We start from the raw sequence: 14,907 nt of genomic DNA on the forward strand, positions 1-14,907 counted from the left end.
TGACATACATATTATCCAGCCTTCTGAAGCAAGATTTTATACTTTTAGGAATGTGTTGCAAGAACTACTGTATTGGTACAAATAATCCTTATGACTGGTCGTTTAGCAATTGTTCAAAGTTACAACACATACCCAAAAAAGGGAGTTATGACCTGGATTTGAAGTTCTGACGTCTAGGTCCCCACCATGGTTACGTGACTGCATTCTGGACGCTCAGCAACTGACCTGCATTTACACCATTTGCAGCGTCGTGCAGTCATACGACTACAATTTATGATGTTCTTTCCCCCCAGAAACCGGCATTTACTTACAGTATGTTTTCTGGCAAAAAAGGCCCCATAACAAAAAAAAATGAGTTCACTTTACAACCATGACATTTCCTTAATAACTGCCACAAAAAAAGATTGTGCTAAATGGGACATTTGTTGAGTGAGTTCTGCCCCATTTTACAACATTTCTTGTCATAGTTGTTAAGTGAATCATTGCAGTTGTAAGCAATATGCTTGTTAAGTGAAGCTGGCTTCCCCATTGACTTTGCTTGTCAGAAAGTTACAAAAGGTGATGCCATGACCCCAGGACTCCTCAACCGTCATAAATAAGACAGTTACCAAGTGTGTGAATTTCCAGCACATGACCACTAGAAAAGAGTCTGAAAAATGGTCGTAAGTTACTTTTTTCAGTGCCATTGTAATTTCAAATGGTCTCTAAATGATCAGTTGTAAATTGAGGACTACCTGTAAAGTGTTCTATTCCCAAGAGATATTGCCTTACTAAGAAAATTATATTATCCTACATCCAAAGGCTTCCACTAAAATCTCTGAAGCTGTGGATACACTATTTTAACATGCAAAGTTTTCAATTCCATATTATGGATTCTGGCTCTGTCTTCCTGTGAAAGCAACACTTTTGTGCAGCTGTTTCTTCAGTCTGAAATCCCTTGGCTGATTTCTTTTTCATTTAATAACACTCAGACTTTCTTACTTATATTTCTCTATATTGCTTAGGTCCTTTTGCTATTTTTTTTCAGGGGAAATATCTGAAAAGGCTGCTGCTCATAAAAATCTGTACAAAAAACCCTTTTCAATCTTCCTATCAGATATTTTTTCCAACAATACTGTTAATTAAGATTAGGCAGCAGAAAAAGAATTAATAAAAGCCCATAGTTCTTAAACTGGAGGTAATTGCCTCCAAGGGGTAATTTTAGCATATCTTGGGAGTAATTTGTAATTGCTTGCTTGTGAGTTGAAGATCCAATTTGGGACTACTGCCGCCAGGACACTTGTATAAAACAAGAGGGTATGTGTGTAGTTTGAATCTTAATGTATTACACAGGTAATATGCTTGCAAAATGCTTAGGAAATATACAACTATTATCAGAGTCTTAACTTTATTTATTTAACTACAATAGGGGGACTCTACTACATGCAACTTTTCTGAAACCACTTGTTCCTAAATATTTAGTTCAGTTTTTGCTGATATTAATCATAATACATTACACCATTTTTTTTCCAATGTAGTTTTCCTCTTAGGTAATATAGGGGCATCTTTTAAGGAAAATACTGAGTTTTAAAGACCCCAGTAATTACCTGGGTATGAATAAAACTCTCACCATATTGCAACTTTGCTATTAACTCTTCATGTCCCAGAATTCCAAAGCAGTCTGCAAGTTTTCTTCCGTTATGAACAACAGCCTCTATATACTTATATTTAAAGTAATTTATATAAACCATTTTGAGAGCCAGGGAAGCAGAATGTACTGCACATAAACTAAATAAAATACAGTATCAAAAAGAGGATGACAAATATTAGGAAAGAAAAATCAATTCTATCATCATTCTGTAGTTATTTTTAGGATCTTCGAACTTTAATATTTAAATGTGTTATTTTATCAAAACAAAGATAATCAAAACAATGGTAACAATTCATCATGTAGAAGATCTGTATACTCACACCTCTTCATAAGCAATTGTTCAGCTCATTTCCTCCCTGATTTAGGCTACTAACATTCATACAATCTGAGGCCACAGTATCAGAAGTCCAACTTGTTGCACAAGTAGAATTCTTTGACAAAAAAGCCTTAGGCCATCTACCCAATTTCATTCTGCAAATGTAAGAAGCCAGGCAGTAGAAATGGTTGGAGGTTAAACCATTACATGTTTCATGTGCACATGAAAGTATTCCTAAAACCAAGAATCAGATAAAGATTAGTGAAATGGGTTAAATAATAGTAACAGAAGTGATATATTTTACATGTAATACTGTACAAAGACAGGCAAAGCCTAACACATACTTAATACAACCTACCAAGAGGAGTAGATGTCCCCTCTATTAAGGGGTCCCACGCCACACCCATGTCAGCTCCGCAAAGGGAAAAAACGTGAAACGTCACATGACAGCAATGTGACACCGCAAGTTTAACACATTAGTTTTGTATTTGGGGTTTTACTTGTGTATGTAGCTCAGAGTCACCATGATGAGTTGAATGGTCATATACATTTTCTGGAATGAATGGATGGATGAATGAATGAATGAATGAATGGGTCAAAGAGCATGTGCTTTATTTATGTGTCTGGGAAGAAAGGCAAAAGGAGGTGACCTCAGTTTAGCAATCTCGTAAACAAAGAGCAGGCAGAGTCATAAACAAACAGGGGGCACAGAGTAAATGCTTAACTCTCTATAGTAGCTATTGCTCCATTATATTCAGTAGGTTGCAAAGTTCCTGAGAATCAGTGCCATCGGATCCACACTGCCAACATCCTTTCTTATGGGTCTTGCAGAAATCCACAACTTTTGAAGTTTGTGTGTTGATCTCTGGGGAAGCGCTTAGACTTAGTGGTATTTGAGGTATTTGGTGTCTATAAGCTTTGCTTGCTTCCTTATTCTTTCTCTTCTATTTTCTTGGCTATCTTTCTTCCCATAACAGATACCTACATCTAGATAGCTGATAGTGTATATCCATCTTCATATTCAAACCTGTCATAAAAACAAGGATCAGACTTATCTTGTATGAATGTATGCTTGACAAGTGTTTGGCTCAGATGTATCCATTTTTCATTCTCTAGCTGCTTGTTTCAGTCAGATGTTCTCTTGAAACTTGCACAACTAGATCTTTCTTTCCTGTTTCCTCAAATTCAAGTGGCCTGTCGCTGTCCTTTATTTACTCATGTAAAATCAGTCTTTGTATCTACTTGTATATTTATGTCTTGCGGTTACGTTGCGCTGTGATCTCACAATATTTCTCATGCTAAAACTGTATTGCAATCTTCATCACACTTCTTGGTCTATCAGGCTTATTTTATGAGGCTAGACATTCTATTCTGCATCCTACGTGGTCCTGAAAACTCATCTGCATCTCACTTTGTCATTCTTATGCAGTGCTTTAACCTTCTCTTCTACAGTCTTTCTCCATTTTCTCTTTTGACTGACTAACATCCTTTTCATGCCCTTTTATGTGGGTTTTCCCCCCACTTGCTTCCTCTTGGCATTGCAGGATAGCTTTTGTAGTAGAACCCTTCTGTTGGGCCTCTTAGAGCTTCAAGATGTGGTGTTTCAGTATCCCCTTTTGGCTTTGTCATACAGTTAACTTCTGGACATGTGATGAGGTTGCCCTTCAAAGCTTGTGGTCTCTGTTTAGTGTTTGCCTGGATGTGGTGAATAAAACTTGACTTCTCATGATTTTCCTATTCATCAAGATAGGCAATAATGCATATTTTAATTATCCAACCATCACATCTGCAGTTCAATTAGGTTCTTTGTTCTTTTGGCCCATATACATATATATATTACATCAAAACAATTTTATGTGCCCTGAGCTGGGCTTTCTTCGCTGCCATGGCATGAAATACATTCCATTTATGGGTTTCACTGGAAGCTTTTTGGTAAGTACAGATAGTCCTTGCCTATCAACTACTTACAGTTATTATAGTGCTATAAAAGTAACTTTGTGACCAACTCTCACTTTTACAACTGTCACAATGTCCCAGAGTCACGTGATCAACATTTGCAGGCTTTGCAACCAGCATGCAGTTATAACCATAACAGCATCCCTCAGTCACATGCTCACAATTTCTGTACTTTGCAACCAGCACACATTTTCGCTTGCGACAATGACAGAAGGTGGAGGTAAAATTATATATCATGTCCATTTGATTTTTTGTTTAGTGATTACTGACCAAAGGGGAAGTAAGGTTGTAAGCCTAGTTAAAGTCACATGATTTTCTGCTTAGTGTCCGCATTGCTTAGCAACTGAGTTGCCAGTCCCAATTGGGGGTCACCAAGAAAGGACTACCTGAAAATGACTGGGTTAAAACTGTTTAATCCTAGAATTTATCTGAAAGTTCTATATCTTGCAGGATATACCTGATTATCTCAGTCAACATTAATTTTTTTCTTATCTTCTATACCAACATGTTCTAGAAAGTAGGTTCTATTGTTTCATGCACAATTCCTTGCTCTTTTACATACATTTGCATGTTCCTTGTTACATATTCATCCTTTTGTCTATACATATTTGAGATTTTCTCCCAAACTTGTTACTGGAGCCACATATTCTTTAAAATTTTCCAAAATGGCTCTTTTCCTTGAGCAGGTAGCAAAACGTTTACCTTGTGTAATAATCTCTGAATATGATATTATAATGAGCACTGGCACACATATGTTGCTATAAGCTAGTTCTTATGTCTTGTCTTCACATTTATTGGCCTAGTGCCTTTGGCCTTTATACAACATGCACACCTGCACTGATTTTCACAGGGCTGGCACTTTAGTCCTTTGGCTAAGTCCCCTAAATAACAAACTGTATCTGGGTCTCTATGACTATTCTTCAGTGTCATTTGGCTAGACAATGTTTGTGACTGAAATTCTTTGAAGTTCTTGCATTACCTTCTGCCTAGGCTAATTCAAAAAGTCTTATTTTTCCAGAGAGCACCTTTCATAAGCAATCCTCTATTTTAGTTGATAAATTGAGCACCTCTCCTTTGCTTCATATACAACAAAAATTTAAAGCACCTCTCCTAGCCAAGGTGATCATTTGTTCATTGACCAAGTAAATAGTAAATTGATGTTCATACAATTCAATTAACCCTATTTTTTAAAATGAAGTTAGAAATGCCAGTAGAATGAAAACAGATGCCATCTGCCGGCCCATGTATATTCTCATATCATTGTCCTTTTCCTTTCTAGCCTTTTTCTCCCCATTGGGGTGGGGTGAGTCTTTACCTTGGAATATTAGGAATATTAGGAATATCTAACAGGTATTTCTTGTTCTCCCTTTCCTAGGGTAGCTTGTTTGCAATGACCCTAGCCACTGCAATAAAGCATTTCCTTTCTTTTTTCCCCCAAGCTTTGTAAATAAACCGATGACAGTTATAGGCATTCTCTCTTGAGAGTTATTCAGATAATAGTCTTGCAGATGTTTTATTGTGAAATTAGTATTCATTTCTTATTCCATTCTTATTGTATGTTACCTCAGCCTAGTAACTTCTATCAATTCTAGGCAATGAATTTAAAATGAAAACAGTTCTTACTTTGCAAGTATCTTTTTCCTTTCAATCTGAATTGCTATATCTTTTTAAATTTAGATTCTCCCCTCCTTCAGTCAACTTGCCTGCTGAATTTTCTGAAACGATTCATTTTGCATACTGTCAATCTTTTTTTTAGGTAAGTCTAACACTTTTCCCTAATATTTTGGATTTAATCTATATCTGTTAAAAGCACAGTAGATGGCTATTTCCCATCCAGCATTCACCCAACTGCTTTCTCACTTGCAACATCCCAGTTTTCTTGACTTTTCCCTGCTTCTGTAACTTTTGCTTTGTCCACTCAAAGATAATTCTTTAGACATAATAATAATAATAATAATAATAATAATAATAATAATAATAATAATTATTATTATTATTATTATTATTATTATTATTATTATTATTTTATTTCTATACCGCCCTTCTCCCGAAGGACTCAGGGCGGTGTACAGCCTATTAAAAACACAAAAATATACAGACATCAATTAAAAATAATTAAAATTATTAAATAATTTCGGCCAAATTAAAACCCAAAAATTTAAAACACCCAATTTAAAATCCTTTACATTGATAGCCCGGCCTGGCGGAACAGCAGAGTCTTGAGGGACAGCGAAATACACGGAGGTCGGAGATCTTGCACAATTCTGGGGGCAGTTCATTCCACAGGGCAGGGGCTCCCACAGAGAAGGCCCTCCCCCTGGGTGTCGCCAACTGACATACCTTGGCCGATGGCACCCTGAGGAGCCCCTCTCTGTGGGAGCGGACTGGCCAGTGGGAGGCTACTTCAACAGTATTTCCCTCTTGAATGGTTAGAAAGAGAATTCTGGTCATTCCAACTTGTCTGTGGCAGAAGTCAAAGAACATACATTTTGTCTGTATGTTTTCCAACTCAATCAGCAAGCTTGGAGATATGCCAGTGAATTGGGAGAGTCAGGAGCTGAAGCGTCCTCTGCTTATCCAATGTGATGCTGTAAGGCCTCTCCTCTACATAGAGCCTCTTCAACTAATACACCCACGAGACAGCAGGGCAGGGATTGTGATCTGAAAACTTTGTAGCCATCTTGGTGTCAATCACAATGGCAGGATAGTTTGCCCAGGTAAATTCCAATGCAACCAATGCATTCCAATGCAAGTTCAGTCCAAGATATTTCCATTTGAGGTGCACAATGCAGGCTTGCATCATTATAGCTACTTTAATGTGCCTCTGGAGGAGTTGCAAAAAGAGGTGCTGCACATGGCTGGACAATTTAGCTTGGATCTGATCAAATGAGATTTCTGATGGCCACAAATTAAGGTTGAGATGTGCTGGCATGTTGTAACTATCCGTGCTGTCTGCCACCAAGTTAAAGTTTGTTCTGATTCTGAACAAACTACCAGCCTCCTGCAACTTCTACCAGCACCCAAAATTCTCTGGAAAAGCCATTCCATGGACTTTATTACAGATAATTCCCTCAAATCTCAAACCCGCCTTCCCAGAAAATCTAATCTCCAACAGAAATGAGGATAGAAATATTGTGCTTGAGAAATTGGTGTAACAAAAGACATTTAATTTCTTAATTTAAAATTCAGGAACCAAAACCATTGATCAATCCAGCTATTCTTCTACTGCTTCAATTCCTGAACTTCACTTACACACTGTTGCATTGTAAATGCTAAACAATCTGTTACATAGCTTGAGTTATATTGTGGGTACATTGCATGTTGGTTCTAAAAATTACATGGGATCCAGGACAAACAATGCAGATATGATCCAGAACATACTGATGAGACACATTACATTTGAAAGAAGCAACCTTTAAATATATACATTGCATCCTTCAGAGGTGGTTTACATAACTGTACTATCTGCTTTCTTCTCAATATATACACATTTTAGCAATATCAATAGCACTTAGACTTATATACCGTTTCACAGTGCTTTACAGCCCTCTCTAAGTGGTTTACAGAGTCAGCATATTGCCCCCCTCAAAATCTGGATCCTCATTTTACCAACCTTGGAAGGATGGAAGGCTGAGACAACCTTAAGCTGGTTAGAATAGAACTGCCGAACTGTTGGCAATTGGCAGTCAGCAGAATTAGCCTGCAATACTGGATTCTAACGACTGCACTACCATGGCTCTTTTCACATTTTTAGCATCTTATCCATCAGTCCATGCTGTGGTGCTAAAAAGTCTGACTTCATTACTGGATATAATGCCACATTATTGATTCCATGATATGCAAAGATGCAAGATGTTTTAAATTGCTGGTGGCTCAGCAATTAAGATTCTGGACTTGTCGTCTGAAAAGCCGGCAGCCCAAGTTCAATACCTGAGGTCTACATGATGGGGTGAGCTCCCATCCTTTCCCCAACTCCTGCCAACGTGCCAGTTCAAAAACATACAAATTGCAAGTAGATAAATAGGTACCACTTTGGTGGGAAGGTAACAGTGCTCTGTGATGTCATGCTGGCCATATGACCATGGAAATGTCTTTGGACAGTGCTCGTTCAATGGTCTTGAAACAGAGATTAGAAGCTACTTTTATAATTGGCAACGATTAGTGGAGTAAAATCCGCAGGGACTCCTTTACGTTTACCTTTTTATAAATGACCATCAACTCCCATTTTTGTTCCATTATACAAAAGGATTACTCGCAGATCTACCAAGGCTGCTTTTCACTTAAGAAACAACTACCACAGATTGATAAATGTATTTTTTCCCCACCCAAGATTGGTAGTTTCTGTCTTGGAGACAAGAATAAATATTTCAAAATGTTACCTCCTTTTAATTATCCTAGAAGGATAATAGTAAACTACTGGTGCCTTCTATGCCATTACATCCATGGTTTCTATGCCATTATGTTCAGCCTAAAATGCTAAACATTAAAAATAAGTTAAACAATATGCCGGTTTTATCATATCTAAATTCTAGGGCATCTTTCTTCTTTCTAGCAGCATGTTAATTGGAAAGAAAATAACTGTGCCTCATATTTTCCAAACATATTCTGATAAACTAGACTGTAGGATCTTTAAACGAACATTTCAAGAAAGGCAAACTATGTTGACAGTGAACTGTGGTCTACTGGTATCCATGTTGTTTGTCTTCATTTTATTTAAAACCAAATTCTGTAATAATAATAAGCTGGCCATACACATAATTACTGATGCTTATTTAATTACTTTAATTTAAAAATGTATTATTTTGTAATGCAACACAGTAGTACTGATCTCCAAACAAGACATATGGCCATATAACAGTAGTGGGTGAAGTGTAAGAAACTGTAATGAAATCTAAGATCTAAATTTATATAGTCGCACCTGGTAATGTTACAGCCTTAAATGGAAAATTGTTTTTCTGTATGTGTGATTGTGGACAAAGCTCATTTCAAAGTGCCTCCATTCATTTTAACGGTTCTATTATCTCTATTATACAAAAAATCCAGGAAGTTAAGATGCAAACTAACAGAATTCATAGTCTATTTCTTCTGACATTTGGAGTGATGTGTCCAATAATCTCCAAAATTCTGAAGCTATAGTAGCCTTCTGATTTCCTTAGTACAGCAGACAGAAGGATGATTTTAGTGCTAATCCCTGTATTTTAGATTCCAAATTCAGATTTTCATCCAAGCATTTGCTTTATACAGGATAAAGAAATCACTATTGTGCCAAGACAGCACATTCAATTTACACCAAAGGTCTGGAAACATACCAAGACTTCTTCCCGCCAAAACTGATTAAATATTTTCCAACAAAATCCCTTTCTGCTTCACTCACAGAGTTAGCATCATATTGTGCAGTTGTTCTAGTTATGCATCCTGTCTCCCACATACTTCCGTACCTACAATAGCTGTTACTGTTACTATGGCATCAAAACAGCCATCCTTAACTTATGCAATCTTCTTACCACAAATGAAAAGGATTCTCTAATACTAGAAACAAAGTTGGACATAATATGGTCTGCTGAAGCCGGTGAAGATTCCTCAGCCCTAGAACAAGCTTTAAAACTGGGTGAATTTACTATGCTAAATGTAACACATGCGATGCCTTATACCTCTTTTTCTGCCATGGTAATCACATATATTAGAAATCCAGCTGCAGAAAAAATGTAAGAAAGACTTTCACAATACATTGTTTAACATAAGACAAGGGAGAAAATCTGTTTGAGTAATGTATTGCTTAAAAATAAACTCTGAAAATTGATAAGCACATTTGTCATATGAATTTGGGTTATAAAAAATTGATGCCATACCTAATAACCCCCTTTTTCCATTCATCTCAATTTATGCAAATTTGCTTTATGCCAGGTTTTAAACCTAAACCTAGCATAAAACAAATATGTTCACCTTTGTCATTTTTAAGAACTCTAACTCTGCATTTTGGCATATGGCTAAATATTATCTTACCTTGACAATTGATATTTTAAATGATATTACAACACAGTTGCCCTTTATAAGCAAGTGTAATTGGGTCACTATGTACCCATGTTAGTAGATAGTTGGATCAGTTACAACCGCACCTGCTTGGTGAAATTGTTCACACAGAGGCATCAATGTACAGCACAGCAATCCCAAAACTTCATCTGAACAAAAAAATGTACCACTTCATCATTTATGAACTGAATGAAAATAATGCTCTGGCCCAAAACTCTCCTTGATTAACTATTCGTTTCCAACTGAAACCATTTCTGACAAGGTTCTTTCTTACCTTGGGACATACAATGACATATAAAGTAGGATTTTTGTACACATAAAACATTTTCAATTCAGCAGTTCACAGGACCAAACCTTGCAAGACACAATCACCTAGCTAGCCTACAACTGCTATGTAGGAAAGGTATTTTTCTTTGGTCTATGGACAAAAATAAGTAGAAAAAAAATCTTTTGATATCCTACTGACATCTCTAAGCAAAATAGGCAATTTTCAGCAATGTCCCCTACTGGGCTCCTTTTGCCAAATGCTGTTTTCTAAATACTTAACTTAAAAGAATTCACAACTTGTGTTACCTTTGAGATTTATTTTTATTAACAATAACGCTTTTAGCTGCTTAGAATCCTGTAGGTATCCTTAGAAAATAAATATGTTGAAAAATGGTAACTGAGTGGCTCATTTGCAAGGATGCCCACATAACTAGAAAAGAAAGTCAAAGCTGTATGGAACAGTTTTCTGACTGTATCTGCCAGTTTGCCATCTAAAAAAACTGCAACTCTCCAATGCCCCTTATGGCAGCCATTTTGTGAATAGGCAAGATCTGTCAAGAAACCTTAAAAAGGTTACTTTGAAGCCTCCTTTAGCCCAAGTCAATCATTCTCCAAACAGCTGAACTGGGTAGGAGCTATATTGACAAAAATCTAGAAAGGCTCCACAAAAATGGAAACTTTCTAGTCATTCTATCTCTGTGCCCACTTTGGAGCCAAAAAAAGGAGTGAAAAGGGGGGCAAAAATGGCTAAGGAATGGCAATTCCTTCCAATTCTGTAAGTGCCAACCAGTTTGTGCCACTTTTTTTTTCTTTTTCTCAAAGGTAGGTAGATAGGTAGGTAAATCCTGTCAAGAGTAGGAAGAGAAGTGCAGGCCTCCCAGCCCATTTTGAAATAGCTGGGAGGATTGTAAACATGTCATTGGATGACTAATTGGGATATCACTGGCTGTGCACGGAATAGAAGTAACCTGAAGATAATACTGAATATATTTCTTTGTGAGCTCAACTTCAGTTACCATGTAATACCTTTACAATTCTGGTAAGGACTTGATTCTAATTATAATAAGAATCTATCTATTTATTATCCCACCTTTACTGTTTTTACAAAGTACTCATGGCAACAAACATATCCACCACACCTTCCTATTTTCCCTATAACAACAACCCTGTGAGGCAGGTTGGGCTGAGAGAAGAATGACTGGTCCAGAGTCACCCTGCTGCTGGCTTTTATGGTTAAAGCGGGACTTGAACTCACAGTCTCCTGCTTTCTAGCTTGCTGCCTTAACCACTACACCAAACCTTTCCAGCACTTGAGACTGCCCAACATAATAGATCTTACTGGAAAAGAAATCAAAATTTGGGTTTAGGTTTAATTTACAGTATTATTCAAAAATGGAATGCTGTTGTGTATTACTTTTTTTGGAAATCATAGAAATGTAATTTTCTCTCCTTTTTTTCTCTCCTTTCCTTTTTAGGTTTTCAGTTTACACCTTGTTATATAAACTTAGTCATTTTCATTTAAATGAAATGCAGTTTAGCAGTTTTGTTTGCAACTGTTATGAGTTGTATCATCTTTGTTACCATTTATATTGATATAAAAATTCAATATATTTCTTTAAAAACTTTGGGTAACCTTGCAAGGGAAACATGGCCACTAAACCTTATCTTGAGGGTCAAAGCATCCTTTAAACTCAAGTACTTCTTCTTTCATGCAAGCCATCTGATTTTCTATGATGCATTAAAGTATTTTCTTTCCCAAAGGCAAGGCAGCCCATCTGTCTGTAACTTTGAACAAGCTGATAGGAGCAAATGGTGAGGAAAAACCACACCTATTGCCTGTGCTCTGCCTCAGAGCAACATGCCAGAATTTTTCTTGATCATTGCCTTGCAAAAAAAGAAAGTCCTGCCAATGACCCAAAACACACATTCTGCAAAAAGGTGTGGCTGAAGTTTTCTGTTACAGATTACTAAACTCTAAAATGCATTCCAGAATATATTATTTCTTTTGGCCGTGATGCATTTGTTCTTTTATAAAACAGGATCTCAGGGCAAAAAACTACCAAGAGAGAAATCTGATTTTTGCACTCTTATATTGTGCAAGAACACAATATTGTATTAAGTAAATTATTGCTAGAGTTAAAGTCAAAATGACATTTTACCCTAGACTCCTTTGGTTCGTATCTGTTACAGTCTGACCTTGTGTATATAATTACTGTACTGAAAGACACATGAAGTTGTTCATAAGGTTGACATCACATATGTGTATATAAAGCTATATTACTTCCAATTTTCCTTTAATTCGATGACACTTAAGTTTTATTTATGTTTTCAACTGGAAGTCTAAACACATATCCAAACATTTGTTGGTTCAGTTTACTAATGAGTCAAACACTCCTATTCTTTTTTTTAAAGACTTCATGCAAATCAGATAAAATACTGAAAATATGCAGAATGCATATAAATTCACAAATATACAAACCATACAAGAACTGTAGCTGTTATTTGATTCTTAAGACACATAGGAACTCTCTCAGTTATGCAGTAATTGATACTTTAACCAGCAAAGACAAATCTCAGATTTTAGAGTTCAATGCAAAGACTGAGCACAGAAGTGTGGCTGTAACAAACTTACAAATAGTCCTCGACTTACAACCACAATTGAGTCTAAAATTTCTGTTGCTAAGTGAAACATTTGTTAAGTGAGATTTGCCCCATTTTACGACCTTTTTTGCCACAAATGTTAAGTGAATCAATGCAGTTGTTAAGTAAGTAGCATGGTTGTTAAGTGAATCTGGATTTCCCATTGACTCTGCTTGGGAGGAAGTCGCCTAAAGGGAAATCACTTGACCCCCAGGACACTGCAACTGTCATAAATATGAGTCAGTTGCCAAGAGTCTGAATTTTGATCACATGACCATGGGGATGCTGCAACGATTGTAAGTGTGAAAAATGGTCATAAGTCACTTTTTTCAATGCCATTGTAACTTTATATGTCATTAAAGGAACTGTTGTAAGTAGAGGACTGCCTGTATTTTATTTTTAAAAAGGCTTATGTTTAGGCAAACTCATGATCTTGCATAAGGTGGCTAGGAACCATTAAAATGAATTATGCATATGCCATGCTGGCTGAGAATGATGGGAGACTGCTTTTAACACCTAGTCCTTAAAACCTTTGCTTATTTCTTTCTATTAAAGAAGCAGAAAATTGGGCTAGAACAGAAGCTCTCAAACTGTGGGTTGAGATCTCCCAATGCGGTCATTAGCAACTGGGTTGTGCGTGTGTGTATCTCTTACTTTTTTAAAAAAAGATCAGCTTTCCCCAGGCAGAATCGGGCATTATTTCAAACTGGTTCGTCTTTGCTCCTTACTTTGCCTGCATAAGCCCCAGTGGCCACTTAATGACACTGCAAAGCCTGAGAAGTCTTGTGATATAGATTAATATTTAATTCTTAGAAGTGTTATTCTTTTTTCTTGTCTGAACTTAAACCCAATGGGAATTTTTTTTATTCATTTGGGTTACAGAAAATTCATTTATGATTTCAGGGGGTTGCAAAGTTTCAAAGTTGCAGGGTTAGAAGATTTCAATAATTTAATAGATCCATTGCACAGGCCAATGTTAATTGGCTAATAGAAGTACTATGTTAAAATGCAGCTGGCTAATTGGTCGCTCAGTGTATCGTATAAACCCAGTCAATATGGTTAACACATTGTTCAGTTAATTAAAGAAGACGCCCTGGATCGAGCCAAATGGAGACGGTTTTGCCGACATGCGAACCCTGCCATGGCATAATGGCAGGGAATAATGTTAGGAAAGAAAAAGATTTTTCAGTTAATTATGGACTAGCAGTTTGTGCAAATACAACCCTTGCCTTGCCTAGTGAAATATGCTGGACTAAACAGAAGCCAAGAATATTATCTACTATTACCAATATTCTGTCCTGTGGTTCAGTAGTAGCATGATAAAAGCAGGCTTCTCTGCATATTGAGCAGTTCCTTATATTAAAAGCTTGGCACAGTGAGGCAGCTGCCACATGGAACTAATTAAAGCATCAAGTATGTACAGTGTGGGTTTTGCTTGTAATACGTTTCACATAATAAATCTGTCCTTATCACAGATATGATGCCAGCAAATGGTGCTGTCCATATTGACAGTGCACAGGATACATTTAGGACACAGATGGGAGGGTTGCCCAGCTTTGTTGTCCTCCCCTCTTAGCGAATGTCAAATATCCATACTTATTTAAATGGCTACCTTAGATGTCACCTATGTCCCTGACAAAATGGTGAGTGAAGCATTTGAGATTATACTCATGTTGCAACCCAGGCTACTTGTTGACTCTTTAAAAGTGAAAGCACCACTTTAAAAGCTAGGAGTGACTTTTAAACTCCTTTAGGTAAAGTTTGGGATTGAGATTAAGAGAACGGCATGCCAAGTTGCCCAAAGAAAAGAAGCTTCCAAAACATATCCATGCTATATAAAGTGCAAGTGGGGAAATGCCCATCTTTACCACATTTTGTTTTATTTTGCATTTCAAATGGCAGGTTTTCTTTAAGCCAGTTACGGATTTTAACAAAGAAGGAAGGGCAAGGACTCCCTGCAACATTTCAGTATAAGCGCTCTGCTCCGTAAACCCTGCAAGGTTGCAATCTCTCCAAAATAAGCCTTCATCAGGCTTGCCAGTATTATGTAAGGCACTGCCACATGTCA

Source organism: Pituophis catenifer, unplaced genomic scaffold, assembly GCF_029215685.1.
Source record: "Pituophis catenifer annectens isolate HBS135680 unplaced genomic scaffold, rPitCat1.0.hap2 SCAF_1, whole genome shotgun sequence".
NCBI lineage: Eukaryota > Metazoa > Chordata > Lepidosauria > Squamata > Colubridae > Pituophis > Pituophis catenifer.